The sequence below is a fragment of the Lepus europaeus genome, chromosome 14 (genome assembly GCF_033115175.1).
Source record: "Lepus europaeus isolate LE1 chromosome 14, mLepTim1.pri, whole genome shotgun sequence".
NCBI classification, from domain to species: Eukaryota; Metazoa; Chordata; class Mammalia; order Lagomorpha; family Leporidae; genus Lepus; species Lepus europaeus.
In genome coordinates this window covers 67,631,077-67,644,301 of record NC_084840.1, presented here as the reverse complement: position 1 = coordinate 67,644,301, position 13,225 = coordinate 67,631,077, and positions in this window count along the sequence as shown.

Below are 13,225 nucleotides of genomic sequence, written 5' to 3'. Positions count from 1 at the left end.
ATAAGCAGCCCCCTACTCTGGCTCCTATTTCTCAATTCGTTGCTGATCTAATGTGAGTTTCCATACTCATTTATTCCACTGGTTTTAGTAATGATAACCTACAAAAAAAGAGGTCATATTTACAAGAGATTACATAAGTGAAAATGAGATTTGAGAATACTCTACAAATAATATTCCCTCATATCTGTGTGGTGCTTCTCTTGTAGGACCTTAGCAGTTATTATACATGATCTGATTTTCTGAATTGCTCTGTGAGGTTACTAAATGTTAGTATTCCAGTTTTACAACTGAGAAACACCTATTTTTACCAGATCACTTTTTAGTGAAACTGAAATGGTACAGTGACTCTTTTTTTTTTTTTCCTCCAAAGATTTATTTATTTATCTGAAAGGCAGAGTACAGAGAGGCAGAGGCAGAGAGAGAGGTCTTCCATCTTCTGGTTCACTCCCCAGATGGCCACAACTGCCAGAGTTGCACTGATCCAAAGCCAGGAGCCAGGAGCTTCTTATGGTCTCCCCTGCGGGTACAGGGGCCCAAGCACTTGGGCCATCTTCCACTGCTTTCCCAGACCGTAGCAGAGAGCTAGATCAGAAGTAGAGTACCAGGACTCGAAGCAGTGCCCATATATGATACTGGCACTGCAGGTGGCGGCTTTACCTGCTATGCCATAGTGCCGGCCCCTACAGTAACTCTTAAAATACATTAACCTTGCTTTCTCTCATTACTGTAAAATAAATCCATTTCTGTTCTTTTTCTGTTTTGTTCAGATCTAATATAAAGAACAAACCTTAAGCAGACACCTCAGTTAGTTCCACAGATATCATATATCCATGTAATGCCCATGTGAAGATAACAGAACTTTTCTAGAACACTAGTTGGCTATCTAGAGGTCCCTTCTGGTGATAACTCCCTAACCTCTATGACCATAACTTGAGTTAACCTACTCTTAAACTTCAAATCGATAGAATCAGACATTGTATTCTATTTTGTGACTGGCTTCTTTTGCTTAATATTAATTTTGCAAAATTCGTTCATGTTGGCTATAGAAGTGGTTCATTACTTTTCTTTGCTGTATATTATTTTCTTAAATGAATGTTAATACAACTGTTTATGGATATTCTTGAACATTTTTGTTCATGTCTGTATCCTATGTATATACCCTTGTATCTTGTGAATTTACCCATGAGCAAAACTGCTGAATTAGAGTATATACATACATTTGGATTTGGTAAATTGCTGTCAAAATTTTCCTAAGTATTTCCACCAGTTTACACCCTCACTAGCAGTGGATTCTAGTTATTCTATATGTTTAAAAACACTTAGTATTATTTTAGCCATTTGAGGAAGGGGGGTCATGGTATTTCCTTGTTTCATTGAGATTTAATTAACATTCTCCAATTACCAATGACAATAAACACATTTTTAAAAAAAGTATTAACTTACTTATTTAAAAGAGTTAACAAGAGAGAGGGAGAGACAGAGAAATCTTCCATCCACTGGTTCATTCCCCAGATGGCTGCAACAGCCAGGGCTGGGCCAGGCCGAAACCAGAAGACAGGAGCTCCATTTGGGTTTCCCACATGAGTGATATGGGCCCAAACACTAGGGCCATCTTCTGTTGCTTTTCCTAGGCCATTAGTAAGGAGCTGGATTGGAAGTGGAGCACTGGGATTTGAACTGGCACCTACATGGGATGCCAGGATTGTAGATGGCAGCTTTACCTGATATGCCACAACACTGGTTTCAATAAGCACATTTTTATATCAACGTGAAGAAATCTTTTGTGATGGGCCTATTCAAATCTTGCCCTTTTTAAAAATTTTGAATTCTGGTCTTTTTTTTTTTTTAATTTGAAGGAGTTCTTTCTATATTCTGGTTATAAGTCCTTTGGAGAGAATCTGCCCCTCAAATACCTTCTCCCAATTTGTAGCTTGTGTTTTCATTCTTGACAGTCTTAATTTTAATGAAACAAAGTTTATAAATATTTTTATTTCATGTTAAGAAATTATTTTTTGTCCACATAAATTGCATTTAAACTTGAATTCGTATTGGTATTTGTCTTCTGAGACTGCTGTAACAAACTACTACAATCCTGGTGACCTAAAACAACAAATGTGTTCTTTCTATTTTTTTATTTTTATTTATTTTTTAAGTCAGCTACACAGAGAAAGGAGAGGCAGTGGGGGTGGGGAGAGAGAGGTCTTCCATCCACTGGTTCATTCCCTGATTGGCCAATCCAAAGCCAGGAGCCAGGAACTTCTTCCAGGTCTCCCACGTTGGTGCAGGGGCCCAAGGACTTGGGCCATCCTCTACTGCTTTCCCAGGCCATAGCAGAGAGCTGGATCGGAAGTAGAGCAGCCAGGTCTCGAACCAGCGTCCATATGGTATGCTGGCACTGCAGGCCAGGGCGTTAACCAGCTGTGCCACAGCACCGGCCCCAAATGTTTTCTTTCAACATCCCAGGAGTAAGATGTCAGAAATCATCACTGGGCCAAAATCAAGGCCGAGCTCCATCCACAGGCCCCATAGGAAAACTCATTCCTTACCCCTTCAGGCGTCTAGAAGCTACTGGCATTCCCTGGATTGTGGCTGCATCACTCTGATCTCAGCTTTTGTCTCCATATCAGCCTCTTCTGTGAGTGCAAGTGTTTCTCTGCCCCCCTTTTAAAAGGATTCTTGGGGTGGAATTTAGGGCCAATGTGGTTAATCTCCCCATCAAAAGAACCTTCATTGAATCATAACTGCCAGGGCAAAAATGTAGCCTAGTGGTTAAGAGGCCTGCGTCCCATACAAGAGTGCCTGGGTGCAATGCTCAGCTCCGCTTCCTGCTGCAGCTTTCTGCTGAGGTGGGCCCTGGGAGGCAGGTGGCTCCAGTAACCCATGGGAGACGGGGATGGAGTTCCTGATGCCCAGCATTGGCTCCAGCCTGGTCAGGCGTTTGGGGAGTCCACCAGTAGATGGGAGTATTCTGTCTCTCTCTCTCCCTCTCTCTCTCTCTGCCTCTCAAGTTGATAAAATAAATTTTTTTAAAGTAACAACTACTAAGACCCTTTTTTTCAAATAAGGCAACACTCTTAAGGCTTAGAATGTGGAGATTCTTAGGGGTCCATTTTCATATTCCTAACCAGATTGACTCTGGAACAACAGAAGCTCAAGGCAAGACAGTGAGATTGTAGACACAGTTCTGTCTAGGATTTAGGAGACTTGAGTACAACTCCTTGTGCAAATTTAGTACCTGTCAGTCTGAGTTCCTTTATCCTTAAGAATAGAAACAAATACTTTATCAATTCTACAAAGTTGTTTGCAAGTAAAATCTGACATGTGAAAGTACCTTGAAAGTTGAAACTTTAGGGTGGTATAGTATTCACTGTCCACTCTGCCTGTCAAAAAAAAAAAAGAAAGAAAGAAAAAGTAGGTCTCTCTCATTGTCCACTCTGCCTGTCAAAAAAAAAAAAAAAGAAAGAAAGAAAAAAAAAGTAGGTCTCTCTCATTGTCCACTCTGCCTGTCAAAAAAAAAAAAAAAAAAAGAGAGAGAGAGAGGAGATGAAATTGTGTATCACAATTCTCGTTTTTGCTATTGAATGAAAATACTGGATAAGTAAATATTTCCTGAAGCCCTAGAAGTATATAGATTGTAAGTATTTAGATTGTGAGGAATATTAACCTGAATTTTATCCTAACATTAGGGATAGAGCAGCAGAGTAGTTTGGAGTATAAATTTGGTATCTGACTTCCTGGGTTTGAAAACGAGCTTTATTGCTTTAGATATAATCTTGGGCAATTCAGTGTGAGATAAAATATAGTAACCTACCAGGACTGTGGACAGGGAAAACTTAATGTAAAGAATTATTAACTCATAGAAGGTGGTTAGCTACTAAAGGGGGTGGGGATGAAGTGTCTAAGGGATTGGGAAGTCACAGGTGCACTAAAACAACTACTGCTTCTTGGATGAGTAAGTGTGGACAGTAAGGGAACCCAGGAGCAGGAGCATGGCCCCTTCCACTACCCCCTCCCACCCCGAGGCTGGGATTTCAGCTCTCTTGACAGGAAAGTATGACTACCCCAGGAAGAAGCTGACTGCTAGTGGCAAAAGACTTGCGGGAGGGCGAAGGCCTGACCTGGTCTGCAGAAGCAGCTCCCTGTAAGGACAGGAAGTGGAACCCCTATGCAGCGCCTTTGATGCCGATATTAGATACCGTCAGCTCTAAGCATCCCACAGTCTCCCAGCCTCTCCCCTCTAGCTTAAAGTTTCCTTGCCCTGTTTTATTGATTGCAAATCAACCACTTACTAAAATTAACTCCCTTACTGAACTAAGGGCGTAGTGTAGCTGGCCCTATCTGGTCCCAAATCACCTGCCCTGCAATTTCTACTCACTAGATCCGTGAGGTCATTTATTTTCCCCATAGATACCTTGATGTTTAGTCTCATCTCAAGGAATATTTTTTTAAGATTTATTTATTTCTTTGAAAATTAGAGTTACACAGAGAGAAGGAGAGGCAGAGAGAGAGAGAGAAAGAGAGAGGTTTTCCATCTGCTGGTTCACTCCCCAGTTCGCCGCAGTGGCTGGAGCTGCACCAAATCGAAGCCAGGAGTTTCTTTCAGGTCTCCCATGTGGGTGCAGGGATCCAAACACTTGGGCCATCTTCTACTGCTTTCCCAGGCCATAGCAGAGAGCTGGATGGGAAGTGGAGTAGCCAGGACTTGAACTGGCACCCATATGGGATGCCGGCACTGCAGGTGGCAGCCTTACCCACTATGCCACAGCGCTGGCCCTCAAGGAGTTTCTTTCCCAGGCACTCTAGACTCTTGCTCTGTGCTTTGCAGTAAGCACCTGCTTTCTTCCGCCACCCCAATGTCAGTGATGTGCCTTCTGCACATCAGGTTAGCAGGCCAAGTTTTGAGGATTCTGTAAAAACCCCTCCAGCTAGTTTTGGAGGTCTTCCATGGCAGCTAGGGTGGCCTGAGCATGCAGCTAGAACTCTTCCAAGCTGGTCACTGGACCCCAGTGCCTGAATAGTCACAATCCAGGACCAGAACCTGTGCAGCAAGGGTCTTCCTGAGGCTCTGCTGCGTCCCTCTGGTGCCCTCTGTTGACAAAGTGTAACATTCAGCCAGCTCCCGGATCACAAAGCAGGGCAAAGGAGGGTGGGTTTGGAGCTGAGAGACAAGGCGCTGGCAATTTTTCTTCCTTCCTTCCTTCCTTTCTCTCTCTCTCTCTCTCTCTCTCTCTCTCTCTCTCTCTCTCTCTTTCTCTTTCTCTTTCTCTTTCTCTTTCTCTTTCTCTTTCTCTTTCTCATTTATTTATTTGGGAGGCAGAGTTAGAGATAGGTCTTCCATCTGCTGGTTCATCCCCAAATGACTGTAATGGCTGGAGCTGGGCCAATTGGGAGCCAAGCGCTTCTCCAGGTCTCCCACGTAGCTACAGGGGTCCAAGGACTTGGGTCATCTCCCACTGCTTTCCCACGCACATTAGCAGGGGGCTGGACTGGAAGTGCAGCAGCCAGGACACAAACCAGCATCCTTGGGATGCCAGCACTGCAGGTGTATGCCACAATGCTGGCCCTGGCAATTATTCTTATGCCTCACTTCCTTCATCTGGAAGTGGGATGATAGCTATATCTCCCGCATAGAGTATTGTGAAGAGTAAATGATTCAGCGCATAGAAGTGCTTAGCCCAGTGGCTAGCATATTCTGGCAGCTCTTCCTCAGGCCAGACCCTCACTATGAGCTATGAAAAGACAAGGGAGACATTGCTTGAGCCCTCGTGGGCCCTCATCTTTCCTGTCTCTAAGAAAATCATCAGGGGGCCAGCATTGTCGGGCCAGCGTTGTCGCACTCTGGGTTAAACCACTGCCGCAATGTTGGTATCCCATATAGGTACTGTTTCAAGTCCTAGCTGCTCCACTTCCAATCCAGCTCCCTGCTAATGTGCTTGGGAAAGCAGAAGATGGCCCATGTGCTTGGGTTCCTGTCGCCTAAGTGTAGGAGACCCGGATGGCATTCCAGGCTCCTGGCTTCAGCCTGGCACAGCCCCTGGCCATTGTGGCCAACTGGAGAGTGAACCAGAACATGGAAGGCATTTCCCTCTCTCACTTTGCCTTTTAGATAAATAAAGAAAATCTTTGAAGATTGTCAGATTTGAGATGCTTCCTAGTTTGTGCTTTAAGGATTAATAGAATATCAAAGTCTACCAGTAGGAAGTTAAAATAAAATATAACAATCTTTTTTGCCTAACCCTCTAATTAATAGAGAAATTGCATGTTAAATTTCTGTTTGATTCCTTAAATTGAGAAATCAGTGGCAAAGACATGAATTTGTTTCTTTAAACAGTATTTATGGACTGCCCACTGTGAGTTAGTGTTGCAAGCCCTAGGGACACAGAAGTGAACAAGACACAGGGTGAGCATCTGGCACAGCAGTTAAACACAGCTTGAAATACCTATATCCCGTATCAGAGTGCCTGGGTTCAAGTCCCAGCTCTGCTTCTAATCCCAGTTTTCTGCAGATGTGCATTCTGAGTACCAATAGATGAAGGCTGAGGTAGTCATGACCCTGCCACCCACCTGGGAGACCCAGATGGAGTTCCAAATTCCTGGCTTTGACCTGGCCCAGTCCTGGCTGTTATGAGTGAGCATTTGAGAAGTAAACCAGTAGACAGAAGATTGTTCTCTCTCTCTCTCTCTCTCTCTCTCTCTCTCTGTATGTGTGTGTCTGCCTTTCAAACAAATGAATAACTTTAAAAAAATTTAAAGTGAACAAAACAGAATAAAACAAAATTTCTATCCTTGTAGAATTTAAATTCTGGGTGGAGGGGTCTGGGGTGATGAGCAATAAATAAATAAAAAATATAGGGTCAATGATAAATACAGTGGAGGAAATAAAATTGAAACAGAGATAGCCTTTTTTCTGCATGCCCTATTTGAAAACGTGTGTGTGCGTGTGTGTGTGTGTGTGTGTTTGGGTGCCAGTTCCATGTATAATATGCGATGCAATTCTGTATCAGTTGTGGAAATTAGAAATCCTAGGATCCCAGTAAAGCCTATGCTGGGCAAGTTTTCCTTTTGCACATAAAGATTCTGGTATACTTTGAATGAAGTTCTCTTTTTAAAAAATCTGAAAGCATTGTGGCACATTTGCTTACAATGCCAGCAACTCCTGTTCAAGTCCTGGCTGCTCCAGTTCCTAGCCAGGTTACTGCTAGTGCATCTGGGAAGGCAGTGGAAGACGACTCAAGAGCTTGGACCCCTGCCACCCATGTGAGAAACCCGAACGGAGTTCCAGGCTCCTGGCTTCAGCCTGACCCAGCCCTGGCTGTTGTGGCCATTTAGGGAGTGAACCAATGGATAATGGATAGAAAATACTTCTCTCTCTCTCTCTCTCTCTTTTTTTTCCTTTCTCTCTCTCTCTCTCTCTCTCTTTCTCTCTTTGTATGTCTCCCTCCTTTTGTCACTCTGCCTTTCAAATAAATATTTTTTTAAACTTGTCCCTTCTAATTATAAATGTTTGGTGCTTCAGTTGATTCATTGTATCAATTAGCATACATACTCAGTGGGAGATAAAGGCCTGTCCCAATTGTCAGTGGTCTTTATTCTCTCCTAGTAGCCATTATATCTGAGTTACTAAAGTCAATCTTTCCCACCTCCGGGTCTGAATGCCAACATCTCTTTGAATCTGAGATGGGCCTCCATGTATGACTCTGTTTTTAAAAATGTTTCCTGTTTTAAATATTCATGGGAATGGCTGCTCTCCAACCTATGAAATAAAGGTGAAAGTTTGAAATGAATCTTTTCTATTTAATTCCCCCATTCCAAAGACTTTAGAAACAGGTCTGAAAATTATAGGAACCACAAATTTAAAAAGTGTTAGTTTGATATGTCTGAAATTAATGCTTTAATTTATTCACCACAGAATGTCTTCACACATCGCTGTTTTCTGTAATTTATACCATATACTGTCTACTCAAGTTAATGTGTGAAGCATGGTTAAATTATGCCTGAAAAGGAATACAAAAACCGTCTACAGAATGGTGACAGGAAAAGGGTCTAAGTAGGAGTAATGGGGCAAAATTGAAATGAAAGTTTTAGAAAAACTGTCAGGTGTTTAAGATGTATCTCTCTGGAAGAAGCTGCTCAGAAAAAAGGCTTTAAAACATTCAGAGGAAGCCTATCGGAAGTGGATTAGACAGAGTTCTAGAACACATTTCTGTAGGGGGATGCGTCATTGTCCAGGTGGCCCCGAAATTGGACTAGATAATCAAATAGCCCTTTATGTGTCTCATATCTTCAGTTCTCAGTCTTTGGTTAATCATGTCAAGGAAGGTTTGGGATAAAGATCAAATGAACAGTTCTATAGAAAAGAGAAACACATTTTGTCAATATGATTTCATTTAGTCCTTCTCCCTGATGTGTGTAACATGCTGACAGAACTTTCATTCATTTCCTTATGGCTGATTTAATGTAGGTGACGGGTGCCAAACTGATAACTCAGGAGACTGAAGTCTATTATAGATGTCCCTGACTTTGTCTTTCAGTCTTGTTCTAAAGAAATCTGTGTGGAAACTGTCAAGGCAAGGTGTTCTGTACATGATTTGGTTTTATTTTTGAAACTAATGATAAAATACTAATTAGTGTTTTAAATTTTTAAAAGATGTATTTGTTTTATTGAAAGGCAGTGTAACAGAAAGAGAGAGAGAGAGATCTGAGAGAAGGGGGAGAGAGAGAGAGAGAGAGATCTACCCACTGGTTCACTCCCCAAATGCTTGCGGCAGGCAAGCCTAGGCCAGGTCAAAGCCAGGAGCCAAGAACTCCATCAGGTCTTCCACATGAGTGACAAGGGTCCAAGTTCTTAGGCCATCACCCACTGTGTACCAGGTACATTAGAATGGAGCTAGCTCAGGGGCCCACACCTGCAGTGCCAGCACCCCATATGGGCGCCAGTTTGATTCCCAGCTGCTCCACTTCCCATCCAGCTCTCTGCTATGGCCTGGGAAAGTAGTAGAAGATGGCTCGGGTCCTTGGGCCCCTGCACCTGCGTGGGAGACCAGGAAGAAGCTGCTGGCTCCTGGCTTCGGATGGCACACAGCTCCGGCCGTTAGGGTCATCTGAGGAGTGAACCAGCGGATGGGAGACCTCTCTTTCTCTCTCTCTCTCTCTCTCTCTTTCTCTCTCTCTCTCTCTCTCTCCCCCTCTTTCTGTAACTCTGCCTTTCAAATAAATAAGTCTTTAAAAAAAAAAAAAGAATGGATCTGGTTCAAAAGCAGAGTCAAATTAGCACTCTGATACGGGGTGCGAGTGTCCCAAGTGGCAGTTTAACCCATTGTATCACAATGTCCATTCCCAATTTGTATTTCTTAAATGCATGCAATTTGGAAAGTGCATTCATTAATCACCAAAGTTCCTACCTATGTGCAGTGGTTTAAGGCTCTGTGGGAAATACAGATAGCTGGCAGACTGGTCCTGCCTTCAGCGAATGTACCATTCAGCACTCTGAAAACGAGAAAGAGCTGCTGTGTTTTACATGGGCCATTACTTCTAAAATACTAAAAGCCAGTGAGAATGGCACTTAGGTGAGCGGTTGGGGTGGGAGAGAGGCTAAGCAGGAGAGCTTGCAGGGTCTGGTGAGTTGGTTTCCCTGTGCAACGTTGAACACTTTTTACTCTGAAGTCACCTTTAGTCGAATAGCATTCCTTCCCAGCGGAGCTGAAGATGCAAAACCATCTGTGGCAGCTGTAAGCAGGGTGCCTTCTCACCTGCTCCTGCTGAGCCTGCACTCTGAAGGTTCGCCCTGCTCCACCTCTCGTACACATTCGTAACACCTGTCCCAGCTCCCTGGCTCTGTCCTCGGGAAGACCCCTTTCACTCACAGTGCATCTCATCACTGACCCAGACTCCCCCAGGCGGCCCCATACTACTCAGACAACAAGGAATGGTGTGGGCGTGGGAAGCCCATAGCCACTCAGCGCCCATCATGACTATGGAACTACCTCATTACCCAACAGGCCTTGGTCCAGCCTCACCTGGGTGACCAGAGTTTCTCATTTCATCTGCAGAGTTGTTTATAGTTGGATCTGTACTCGGATGGGATTGTGGAGTTGGTGTTGTGGTGCAGCAGGTTAAGCTGCCAACATTGGCATCCCATATGGGTGCCGGTTTGAGTCCCGGCTGCTCTGCTTCTGATCTAGCTCCCAGCTAATGTGCCTGGGAAAGCAGTGGAGGATGGGTCAATTACTTGGGCCCCTGCCACCCACGTGGGAGAACTGGCTTCAGCCTGGCCTGGCCTTTGGAGGAATAAACCAGTAAATGGAAGAGTTCCCTCTCTCTACCTCTGTCTCCCTTTCTGTTTCTCTACCTCTACCTCTGTCTTTCTCTGTTGCTCTGCCCTTCAAATAAATAAACAAATCTTTTTTAAAAAAAAGAACTTCGAGGAGATTGATATCTTATGGAGTAACTTAGTTTTTAAAAACAGCAAAGAAAAACAAATAAATTGGATATCTGTCATTAAACTTAGGTGATTTTTTCATGGTTTCAAAGTTTATTAGTAATCATGTATATGGGTATATACCTCCAATAATTTTTACTAGCTTCATTTCTACCATTTATGATTACCTAACAAATAAAATACATATTGTGTATTAACTTTTAAAATATATCCAGATTAGACTATATTTCTGACTTCCCGTATTCCCTTTTCAATCTGATTATTTTTTCAAGAAAAAACAATCAAGCCCTTCTGAGCATTGCTGTGGGGCCTCCTCCTATCCCTCCTTGTCCCAGTCAAGGGCTGGCGCCATGGCACAGTAGGTTAATGCTCTGCCTGCAGTGCTGGTATCCCATATGGGCGCCAGTTCTAGTCCCGGCTGCTCCACTTCCGATCCAGCTCTCTGCTATGGCCTGGGAAAGCAGTGAAGATGGCCTAAGTCCTTGGGCTCCTACAGCCACGTGGGAGACCAGGAAGAAGCTCCAGGTTCCTGGCTTCAGGTCGGTGCAGTTCCGGCCGTTGCAGCCATCTGGAGAGTGAACCAATGGACAAAAGACTTTTCTCTCTGTCTCTCCCTCTCACTGTCTGTAACTCTACCTCTCAAATAAATAAATAAATAAATAAAATAATAAATCTTTAAAAAGAATTGTCCCAGTCAGTGTAGTTGCATTTCATTGTAGTATGTGTGACCAGTGTTTTCTCAGTTTGGCAGTACAGATTTCCTTCTGATTTTAAGCATTCTTACAAGGGCTTTGCTTTGAAATTCCCAACTCCCTTTCTGGGAACAGAGAGGAGACTTTAAGCTCATCTGTACGAGTCATGCTGACAAGTAAATTTTCACATGGCTACAACCTCATGTACTCCTAAAGACAAGCTGACTTGGTCTGTCCATAGCACACCAATAAAGCATTTTCATCTACTTAAGCATCTTCATGCTCCCTGCTGCCTTTGTCTGACCTGGCTGTTTCTTTTTTTTTTTTTTTTTTTTTTTTTTTTTGGATATCCTAATGTTTTAGGTACATGTTTTGGTAGGCAACTCAAGGGGCATAAGTGAGCATAAGAATTCCCTTCTTTTATGATCGGTATTCATTCCTGGTTGATTTTCCTTTCACTGATTGTCATGAATCAGGGCTCCAGATTTAAGGGGTGCAGAAATCAGGAACACCCAGTTAGATCTGAATGTCACATAAAGGTTGAATTTTTTTAAATATGTCCCATGAAAAATTTTGGACATAGTTACACTGAGAGATTACTCATTTTTATGTGAAATTCAGATTTTACTGAAGATCCTATATTTTATTTGGCAACCCAATAATAAATGAGTGTGTCTGCTCTGTGCTTCCTAGCCTCCAATTCCCAGAACTTTTGCCAGGGCTCAGAGTCCAGCGGTGGGGTGGGGGCTGAGGGTCCGAGGAAGGATACTCAACTCTGGTGGCCAGGTCCTTGGTGATTTCTGACGTCATAAACCTCTTTGCAAGCCTAGAAAAGTAGTTCCGAGATATCAGGTATAAGGAAGGGAACACTAGGAATGAGGTTACCATAGGGATAAGATAGCTGCTCATGAGACTAACTGCCCAGCCATTTAAATCAATACCAGTTTGTCCAGACCTAGACAGGGCTGCAGCAGTATGTATCAGTGAATGTGTGGTCCCTGAGCTGTTCACCTAGGGTTTATAGCCAGGTCACAGTGTACTCTGTGATACCCTAACAGGATAGATAGATAAATGAGGTTGCCCATCCAATTGCCATTATTTAGTGAAATATAATTCTGCCTGTAAGATGTTGGGATAGATAGGTGGAGAGATAGATAGATAGGTAGATAGAGTCACAGCTTCTCCCCCTCCTGGCCTTGAAAGAATTCCACTGTCACCTGCACTGTGTTCCTGGGCCCAGGATTGTACTGGACCAAGCTGATGGAAGAGGGAGGGAATTAACGAAGCCAAGGCCAATATAGTTGATCACGGCAGCAAGATAGTCTCCCCTGGGAAAAGAACCTCTTTAGAGGATGTGACAAGTATGGCAGAAGGAAGGACATGGCGAGGTGTGTGTGTGTGTGTGTGTGTGTGGAAACAGATAGATAGAGAGGGATTGTAGAGGAACAGAAAGAGAAAGAAGGGGATTTGGAGGCTGTGTTCCTGCTGGGCTCCAAGACATTTAAGAAGAGGAAGGAAAAAGAAGCTTTTAAAAAAGTTGTGCTGGGGGTTGGAAGATTCACTCCCCTCTTGGCATTTGTTGAGAGGCTGTGGCTAATACTTATATTTATTTCAATGACATATTGGCAACCACATTGATGCTTCTTCTGAATATGAATTATGCTGAGATAACTCCTACGTACAACCCAGCTTTATGTAGTTGACGTAGAAGGAGGCAAGAAGAAATGTAGGGCAGTAAGGATCCATTAAATTCTGATCAAACAAATGCTGGGCAGTGAAACTGCAAACTAGTGCCTCATTTATTCTTTCATTATAACATTCCCTGGGAAAGGCTAAAATAGTTACTCTCAACAGGAACATTAAAAGATAAATTGGCATTATCTATTCATGCCTTTATGACATTATGGATTTTTCTCTTTACCTACTTTTCTCCCTTTCCTTTCATGTATTAAACAAATACATGACATGATGAATGGCTGTGAGATAAATGAACATATTTCTCAATGCAAAGTAGAACTTACACTCCAAATTAATGGGTTCTTTCTTCCAAAGATGTCACCATGAACACTTAAATCTTTGCATGTATGCATCATTG